The sequence below is a fragment of the Globicephala melas genome, chromosome 2 (assembly GCF_963455315.2).
Source record: "Globicephala melas chromosome 2, mGloMel1.2, whole genome shotgun sequence".
Classification (NCBI taxonomy): domain Eukaryota; kingdom Metazoa; phylum Chordata; class Mammalia; order Artiodactyla; family Delphinidae; genus Globicephala; species Globicephala melas.
Window position 1 is genome coordinate 73,712,775 of NC_083315.2, and position 10,598 is coordinate 73,723,372.

Here is a 10,598-nt window from a genome sequence, read left to right on the forward strand (position 1 = left end):
CCTTTTTAATACTATTAATATTTTATCTTAGTTTGGGAATTACTGCTTCAAATCGGTAAATCTTCTGGAGAAAAATCAATACACGCTTGACTGAGCTCCAGTGATGAAAAGGCCAAATGATTCCTAACCACGCGGAGTTCCTGGTTCTCAGCACCCATCTTTGGAGGCCTTCCAAGCTCTCCGATATATTCAAACAGTCTGACCTGTACCTATTGATCTCCTTCTGACAGAGGAAGAAGCTAAGCACCTCAACATAAGGTAAGTGTATGAATTGATCACAGGCTGAAAGTTGGTGCCTATGTAAAGATCTGTCTGAATAATTTATTAGTAAGGATCCAGAAAATGAGTTAGGCGGCAAAGGAGAGGTTCTGGGCCTCCTCTGTGAATCTTTTCATCTTATGTCCCACATCTGAAGGCCAATCAGTCAGATTCCAGCCACCCACTTCCTGTCTGCTGTCCATTGCTCCATTTAACACGTGCCATTCTGCCTTGGTTCAGGCTTAACTCTGTGTGTGTGTGTGCGTGTGTGCGCACGCACACGCACGTGTGTGTGTGTGTTTGTGTGTCTACCACTGAACGGCAAACTTCTGGGAATCAGGGACTGACCCCATTTGCCTTTGGTTAGTGGCAGTGGGATGCTGGTAGTTGCTTAAAAACAAGCTCCCTAAAAAAAATGAATAAGCTCTGATTTGTAGCATTTGCCGCTTTCCTTCGTAAATGTTCTCGCTATGTTGATTTCAGTCTACCTACACGATGTCACTAGAGGCAGAGTCAGGAAGAGAGAAGCAGTTGCACACCATTATATAGTACATCCACCACCACACAGATGCGAGAGATGTCGATAACCTCAAGAGCATAGATAACACAAAAATGCCATCGAATAAACAGGAAGTGATGTGTTTTGCATATTTATTACCTTTGCTTTTAATGTAATTTATTTAACTGCACATTTATATAATTTTTAATAATGTCTAGGTCTAACAATCAGCTCACAAAATTCTCCAGAATTCAACAATTGGCCCCAGGTCACCAGCGGGTACTTGGAAAACAAGGTTTGCTGTTAAAAACACCAGCACAACCAATAGTGAAAAATCTGCTGGGTCTGTTTCTCCTACTAAAGTGGTGTTTTACTATTTCTATTGGGGGAGGCAACCCCCCCCCCCAAATAAGAATTCAAGTTGGCTCCTGCTAAGAGAGCATCTGTAATTCTACAGCATCCACTAGGGTTTTGCTGCAAAAGGTTGGCACCTATCGTTTTTTTTTAGTGATGACAGAGATGTGGATACATCTATCGCTTGGGTATATGGGACAAGAAAGTGGAAGGAATCAATGATAAGTTATTAAATATTCAGCTGTAAACTATGTGGTTCTGATACCACATACACTAGGTGCAGTGCTCCGTGCTGGGGACACAAAGATAAACGGGACTGGAAGTCTCCTGGTCTGCGGATCAAGGGTGGACGCCCTGGAAAAGACACACTTAAGAAGTCCAGACAAGAGGAGGGGCAGGGTTGAGGAGAGAGCCTGGTCCTGAGCCTAAAAAGAGCTTGGTTTGTTCGCTGAACAGAAAGGAGCCCAGTGGCCGGTGTGCACTTGGCAAGTGGGAAAGGGGTGTGAGACGAAGCTGGTGGGTGTCGGCAGGAGCCACGTGACCCAGTCCCTGTGAGCTGTGTTGAGGATTTGAAACAATTGGAAATGACTTTTTGAGGCGCTCGGAGCTTACCCCTCATGATACTAACACTGTGTGACCCTTGCTCATTAGGTAGTAAACTGCTGCAGGGCAGGACCAGGGTCTAGTCCATCGCAGGGACAAAAGGAAGTGAACGAATGGATACGTGCCGGCCCTCACCCCCCTTACAGGTTTAGGTCTGAGGTTCAGACTTGAGCTGACTTAGAGGAGGTACTTCTGACTAAGCTGGACCTGAGAGCTGCTGGAGAGGCTCAGACCCCAGGACTTCCTTGCTCTTGAGGATAAGGGACCAGCGCAGCCACAAGGAGACGTTTTCCCCCGGATCTCTGCTTTCCAGGACCTCTGGGAGCTCTTTAAGGTCAATGGATTTGACCCAAGTCCTCATAGGAACATGTGTCACTATGACAGGTTGAGACGGAACCTGGGCTGCAGAGGTGAGCCCTGTTCCCCAGGAAGAAGTGGGAGCCTGTGCAGTTTGGAGCTCAGGTGTGCCCTTCATTGCTTCTCCTGTCCCCACAGGTATGTGTGGTATGCTTTCAGGGGTACTAAGGACTTGCATGCCCTTCTCTACCACTGGGCTCTTGCACCTACTGCTGAAGGCTGACACTGCCCCTCTGTGAACTAAGGATGCTGAATTCCCCAGAATGTAAATTTCCTAGACGAGAAGAAATAAGAAAAAAGAAATACTTTACATTTACTGATCCCTGCCTCTGTGACAGGCACTATGCTAGGTGCTTTACGTGCTTTATTTCATCTCTTCTTCAGAACAACGCCATGAAATGGATGCCATTATTATTCCCATTTTACAGGGAAGAACCCTGAGGCATCAAAAGGTCAAAAAACTTATTTGAGAATGTAAAGCTGGTAAGTCATAGAGCAAAGACCAAATCAAGTGTTTGTGATGTGAAGCCCATATATTCAAAGCCAGGTCTGTCTGACATCGTGCTGCCATTTAATTTTGGCCCTGGAAGAGGTCACAAAAGGTCACTTTTATCCAGCATTCCCAAATTTCCCTGAGGAACAGGATCACATGGGAGTACTTGTTAATCATGGTGCTTTCTAGGCCTGTTCCATGGGGTCTAGAAATGCTTGAGTCTGGGATGGGGTCCTGGGATTTGTACTGAGTTTAACAAGGTGATTGTTTCCAAGGAAGTCTGGGAAACACTAGGGGGCAAGAATGACCTGTATGCACTTTGCTCAGGACTGAAGCACGTAAAGATCTTGGCCCAAACACCTGTCTCTCCACAGACGAAGAACTGGCTTTACTCTGCCTGGAGACGTTAAGGTAAACGTTAATATGGGAAATTAATTTGTTGAAGTCATATGTGCCATCAGAGAGAAGGTGGGAGAGTGAAAGAGCACCAGGAGACAAATCACTGGTGAGTTGTGTAGCAGTAGTGTCTGGGGGCAGATGGTCTACAGAACAGCTAATGCATTGATCTCGGATGGGTTCTTCACATTTCCTGAGCCTTGGTTTTCTAGCCTGTAAAATGGTGAGAATAATATCACCATGATAAAAGCGTGAAGATTAAGGGAGAGCACAATGGTGAGTGTCAACTCTGGTCCCACACTGTCCAGGTTCATGTCTCAGCTATGCCACTTCCTCTCTGGGTGCCTTTGGGCAAGTTGCTTAACTTCTCTCTGCCTCAATTTCCTCTTGTGTAAATAGGGAATAGAAATAGGACCTACTCACAGGGGTGTTTTAAAGACTTATTGTAAAGTACTTAGTGCGGTGCTAGGTGAAGAGCAGGTGTTCTGATAATATCTGCTAGATTTCTATCAGACTACCTGGCACATGGTAGGTCCTAATGTGTATGATTTTCCCTGGACCTAAAAGCCAGGTTGAGCACACGATCCTTCTACCCACTGATTCTATTCAAAAGTGAAAAGTGCACATTGGCTTTTCAGTAATGTTTTTAGAGAAAAGAGCAGAGGCCACCAAAAGAGAGTTATTTCGACTCTTGACCCAATTTTACTCTTGGGGCTGAAGTGGTGGGACAGGCACCCCTGGTTGTTTTCACTGTGGAGCAAAGTCACTTCTCTTCTCTGAGCTTAATTCCTTCATTTATAAAAGGTTCCTTTAGCTCTGAAATCCTATGAGTCGATGAAAAATACTCCTTGAACCTAACCTTCAAATATCAGTCACTTTGCTGGAAATTCTGGGACTGGGGAGAAATCACCGGGCAGATTGGGTCGTTACGACTTTCTCCTGGCAAGTAATCCTTTTCTTTAAGACCCCTCAGTAATATAGATTTTCAAACGCACCTGGCTTTGCTTAGCTTGTCCTCCTGAAATGATGGTCTTAATCATAAATTCTAATTGGAACGGGATCCACCTCAATTTATTCCTAATGCCCCAGAAAGCGGACCTGTTTCTAGGAATACATTGAGATGGATTCTATTCCAATTAACACTTTGACTCAGTTAAAGTGTTGTTAACCCACTGCTGTCCTCTGATAACCGTCCAATTCATAGCTGGCAAGTTGCTGGCCTCACCAGAGCTTGCAAGGAGATGAAAGCTCCCTAAATATGGTCACCACTTTGAGTGGCATGGACCCAGTTCGTCCTCTCCACCCCAGTCCTGTTCCCATCTTAGCAATTCGAGGGCACTCGGTTAGCTTGCTTTAAGCTGCAATTGAGGTGGACTACTTTCTCTAAATCGGAAGTAGAATGTTTTCATCTAATTCAGACACATTCCCTACTGGTCAGCATTCTCCAGAGAAAGAGAACTGATAGGATGTGTACACACATAGAGGGTGATTTCTTTTAAAGAATTGGTTCATGTGATTTGTAGGGGCTGGCAAGTCTGAAATGTGTACTTTAGGCCAGCAGGCTGGAAACTCAGACAGGAGTTCTGTGTTACAGTCTTGAGGCAGAATTCCTTCTTCTCCAGGAAACCTCAGTTTTTGCTCTTAGAGTCTTCTCTTGGCTGGATGAGGCCAAAGGTTATGGCGGGTAATCTCCTTTACTTAAAGCCAATTGATTGTAAATGTTAATGATAACTACAAAATACCTTCACAGCAGCATCTAGGCTAGTGTTTTTTTTTTTTTGTGGTACGCGGGCCTCTGTTGTGGCCTCTCCCGTTGCGGAGCACAGGCTCCGGACATGCAGGCCCAGCGGCCATGGCTCACGGGCCCAGCCGCTGCGCGGCATGTGGGATCTTCCCGGACCGGGGCACGAACCTGTGTCCCCTGCATCGGCAGGCGGACTCCCAACCACTGCGCCACCAGGGAAGCCCCTAGGCTAGTGTTTGACTGAAGAATTGGGCACCGTAGCCCAGCCAAGGTGACACATGCAAATTAACCATCCTAGATTCCACGAATTATATTTACAATACCCAGGAAGAATTTGGAGATTCGATGTAAAGAATGGCAGCAGACGTGAGGCACTGTGTCTCAGGGTCACCCAGTGCCACCCAACACAGAGGGCTCAGTTTTTATGTTAGATGCCCCTTCCACACCACACACTTCACATAGTGTCTCCAGGTATGTTTTCCCAAGGTGGGAGTCAGGGTGCTTTGTTGGGCAAAGGCAGGGCCACTTCTCTTTGATAGTCCAGTAATGTGAGGTTCATAGTAATTCCTAAGCCCACAGATGCCAAAGGAAGGAAGAGTAGACACCAGTTACAGATTTCTATAAACCAGTAGGTAAATATTCATGATTGAACGCCCAGCCTTGCAGGCACACTTGGGAGATTTTGACCAAAATGGAGCCTCAGAATTTTCATTTCCACTGGGCAAACAGGAAAATGAGATGATGCAGAATTGATGTGTGTGGAAAGCACAGTGATTGGGCATTTACATCTATTTAATTAAGGAACACATTGTAACCTCTATTTACTTCTGTTTAATTAAGGAATTGCTCATTTTGGAGGAGATATCATGCTGGGCCTTCTACTACTTTTGTGATTCAAAGCTCAACTAAGGACGTATGGGAGATAGTTTGGTGATCTTAGCTCAGTCCCTAATGGCAAGAGCTTCCTATTACAAAGCCAATAAACTACACTGCCTGACTTGCAAAAAGAGAGTCAGGGGGCTTTTCAAGAAAATGATCTCTTGAAGACACAGGAAGTCATTCATGAGAAGGTATGTTATTCTAGAACAATTCTGATCAAAAGTTAGAACCACGATGCTTTTCTTATTTGAGTAGGAAAAGAAAGAGCCAAGGAAAATTATTAGAGCTTTAAAGCTCCTAACTTACATGAAATTTATTTAGCTTTTTTTTTTTTTTTTTTTTTTTTTGCGGTACGCAGGCCTCTCACTGTTGTGGCCTCTCCCGTTGAGGAGCACAGGCTCCGGACGCGCAGGCTCAGCGGCCATGGCTCACGGGCCCAGCCACTCCATGGCATGTGGGATCTTCCCGGACCGGGGCACGAACCCGTGTCCCCTGCATCGGCAGGCGGACTCTCAACCACTGCGCCACCAGGGAAGCCCTATTTAGCATTTTTTTAAATTGAAGTATAGTTGACTTACAATGTTGTGTTAGTTTCAGGTATACAGCAAAGTGATTCAGTTATATGTGTGTGTATGTGTGTGTGTGTGTATTCTTTTTCAGAATCTTTTCCCTTATAAGTTATTACAAAATATTGAGTATAGTTCCCTGTGCTATACAGTAGGTCCTTGTTGTTTATATATTTTACATATAGTCATATATGTTAATCTCAAGCTCCTAATTTAACCTTCCCTGCCTTTCCTCTTTGGTAACCATGAGTTTGTTTTCTATGTCTGTGGCTCTGTTTCTGTTTTGTACATAAGTTCATTTGCATCATTTTTTTAGATTCCACATATAAGCAATATCATATGATATTTGTCTTTCTCTGTTTGTTTCACTTAGTATGATAATCTCTAGGTCCATCCACGTTGCTGCAAATGGCATTATTTCGTTTTTTTTTATGGCTGAGTAATATTCTATTGTGTATATGTACCACATCTTCTTTATCCATTCATCTGTTGATGGGCATTTAGGTTGCTTCCGTGTCTTGGCTATCGTAAATAGTGCTGCAGTGAACGTAGGCGTGCATGAATCTTTTCGAATTGTGGTTTTCCGTGGATATATGCCCAGGAGTGGGACTGTTGGATCATATGGTAACTCTATTTTTAGTTTTTGAAGGAACCTCCATACTGTTTTCCATAGTGAGAGAACAAATTTACATTGCCACCACCAGAGTAGGAGGGTTCCTTTTTCTCCACATCCTCTCCAGCATTTATTATTTGTAGACAGAGGTTTATTTAGTATGTTGACCAAACAATTCGTCCTGCCTGGGCAGAGGCAGAAAGGGTAAAGAGGGAAGACAGAAAGTGAGAGGATATGTTTTTCTATATACATGATAGTTCCCATCTTAGTCAGGTGTTGCTGATTACATTTTTCTCCTTGAAGGAGGCATTTCAGAACGAAGGTGACTCTTTTCTTTCATCTGACGTTTTATTACATTTTTTGCCTTTGCTCCAAGAAGTGCCCCAAGAGTAACTCTATTCTTTTTAAGCTCTGTTAGTCATGGTTAAGTGCAAGAGGAGAATGCAAGAAGAGCTACAGTATTCTAGAAAGAATTAGGGAGTGGGGAGTGGGGAGAGAAAGGTTTGGAATCTCCACCCAACTTGCCAGCCCCTGATCATCCACCTAGATCCCCTGTATCCCTACTGAACATCACCATTTAATGTCTACTTACATACTAGCTGGCTAATGAGACAGAGTAATGAATTGGGTACCAGCTTCCTCCCTCCACCACCAGGAAGCAAAAGGACCTCTTCACAGTGGTCTCCTAGAGATAATGCTCTCTGCTCTTAAGTCGAAGCAGAGAATGGAATGACACCAGGCGAGGAAATACTATCTGATTGCTGGTTCTTTTTGCCCATGTCTGAACTGTAACTCCTTTGGAGCAAGGGCCACACCCTATACCCATGTGACAGCCACCCAGCACCTCGCCAGTGCATTGTACATTGTGAGTGCTGAATTAATACAGAAAGGATAGGGTGAAGGCTTTGCTCCTGTAAAGTTGCTTTGTTTTTTCTTAAATTCACTGTACCTTCCTCTGTCACTCCCTGGAGGGCCCTACTACTCCCTCATTTCCCTGTATCCAAGCCCAGCCTTTTGCCAGGGCCTAGAACATGTCCCTCCCATTCCACGATGTCTTTCGGACTTACCTGGCCTTAGCAAGGAATCCTGCCTCCAAAGACCTGCCTCCCCTGATGACTGATTTCCTGGTTGGTGAGGAACATGTGGTACTTAGCAGTGTTTTTTTGTTGTTGTTTTTATATATGTCCTATCTCCTCAACCAGATACTGATTCTGTGTGTGACCTGTCACCCGATGCTCCCCTCTGCATACCGCAGCCAGTGCACAGCCCTGCTGGCGTGATGCCTCATACACCATGGGCTCTCAGTTAGTGTCTGTAGTTGGTAATGGATTTGACAGCTCTCTGACAGGCTGAACCGTAAGCTGCTCAAGGAAAAGGGCCAAGCCTGTCTTGTTCAATATTGGATTCCTAGTACCTGTTATGGGAGCTGTTCAGAGAAAGTTTTATTAATCCAAACATTTTACAAAAAACATGTTACACGAATAGTTGAATAAACTTATGTTTGGAAGGCAATGCCTTGCTGCTAAATCTAAAATCATACCTTGAAATGCACGTTAGTTACTGACTACCTAGGCATGTGAGGAAGTACTTTCTCTTCCCTAAAGAGGGACTGAATTTAAGCTAATGTATAGCGTCTCCAGACTTCTGACTGGAGTGGTAATTCAAGAAAATTTTGGGGGGGACTTCCCTGGCGGTCCAGTGGTTAGGACTCCATGCTTTCACAGCCAGGGGGGCCCAGTTTCGATCCCTGGTTGGGGAACTAAGATCCCGCAAGCTGCGCAGCACGACCAAAAAAATAAAACTTTTTTTGAGTCCTACTACCTCAAGATACTAGGCTAGACATGGCGGGGAGGAAGAGGTAAGTGAGACTCATCCTTACCCTAGAAGAATTTAAAGTCTAGTCGCAGAGTTCATCGAAGAAGCCAGCAAATGTTACAGGATAGAATATAACATGTCATAAGGAACAAGCAAAGAGCCGCGGAAGAAAAAAAAAGCACATGAGGCTGGAAGGATCAGGAAAAATTTGATGGGAAGGGCAGAGTTCCAATAGGCAGAAATAAAGGAGAAAGACATTCCAGACCAGGCGGGGGGGAAAACAGGACGGGCACAGGGATAAGGGTACAAAAGGTTATGATACACTCGGAAGAGAGCAAGGGGTTCAGGGAGCACAGCGGAAAGAAACGTTGGAATTGAGTTGGGCAAGTTAGGCAGCGGTCAGGTTGTAAAGAGCCTTGCCTGCCATGGCAGGGCGGTTGGAGAATATCTTGCAGGCAGGGGAGACACTTCTGATGGATACCAAACTATTCTACTCCCAGCAATACTTTTAGCTCTCCTAATCTGCAGCGGAAAAAACACTCGTACTATTCAGTTTGCAGAAATGGAGATAGGCTCATGAGTCTATATCACAGGGTGAATTCTTAAGAAGCTTTCAACCCCGTCCCATCAGTAGTTTTAAGGGTTTCAAACTGTGCTCAGTGAAATCTTGGAGTTCTACAGAGGTTTGTCTGGGTTCCATGGGGGTATTTTTTCAAATGGTGGAAATCTTTAGCTCTTTTTTGTGAAGGCACAGACTTGTTTATTGGTTGTAGTATAGGGTGGCGAAAGCCCATTGTTTTTAATCATAATTCCTTTCTAATCAATTACCATTGACAATGGCATACAGTCCGTGGTTGCTGTGTGCTGCTGTAGTAAGGTCACAGTCATGAGGAAAGCAAAGAGGTTTAAGTCTATCATGGATTTCCTAGAGCCTAGTAAGAAATGACAGTGTAAAAGGGTCCACAAATTAGACTTGACAATCTTAGGCAGTGTTGCAGAAGCTGTCAGCTATCCACCTAAATCCATTTTCCCCTTCGTCCATGGTATTACAGTCGTAGTCAGTCTTAGTTATGCTACGTTTCCCAACCTCCCTTGCATTTAGGTTTGGTCATGTGACATTCTTCTTGCCAATAAAACGCGAGCTGGATGCCATTTCTCTATCTGGACTTTAGTTAAGCCTCCTCCACATTCTCTTTTTCCCTTCCTCTGGCTGAAACCTGGACATGGCTTAGACCCATTTTCATGCAGATAATGACAGTCCTTGACTTTGCTTAATGACTGAACTGTTATTATTTGTCCTGTTTGACCGTTTTCCTTTCCTTCTGCATTTTCTCACTTCTCTGATTAAATCTTTGACTAAAGTTTTTCTACAGACAAACGGCTGGTGGAGGACATGGGGGTGCGGTGGGGGGAGTCCTGTGAGGAAGGCCCCATAGGGTCCTGCTCGGTTACATTTCTCCAAACAAGCTGGATATTATGATACCACCTTATCTTTTTTTTTTGCGGTACGCGGGCCTCTCACCACTGTGGCCTCTCCCGTTGCGGACCACAGGTTCCGGACACGCAGGCTCAGCGGCCATGGCTCACGGACCCAGCCGCTCCGCGGCATCCTCCCGGACCGGGGCACGAACCCGCATCCCCTGCATTGGCAGGCGGACTCTCCACCACTGCGCCACCAGGGAAGCCCCCATACCACCTTATCTTTACTCAAGCTTGCCTCTCTGCCTGATATGCCCTTACAGTTCCCCTCTTTCTTCCAGGATGAAATTCTGCTCATCTCTAAAGCCCAGATCAAGGGTGACCACCTATGAGAAGACTTCCTGGGTTCTCTCCCCTTTCTCTCTTTCCCAGTCGCCTCTGTCTCCATAGCACCTGGTGTGAAGTGCTGGGGGAGCATCTTTCATAGCATATTTCAGTTAGCTGTTGTTCCATGCTAGATCGACCATGAACTTCTTAAAGGCAAGGACAAGATCTTATTCGTCTCCATCCTTTGTTCTTGGTCCACACCTGACATGGAGCAA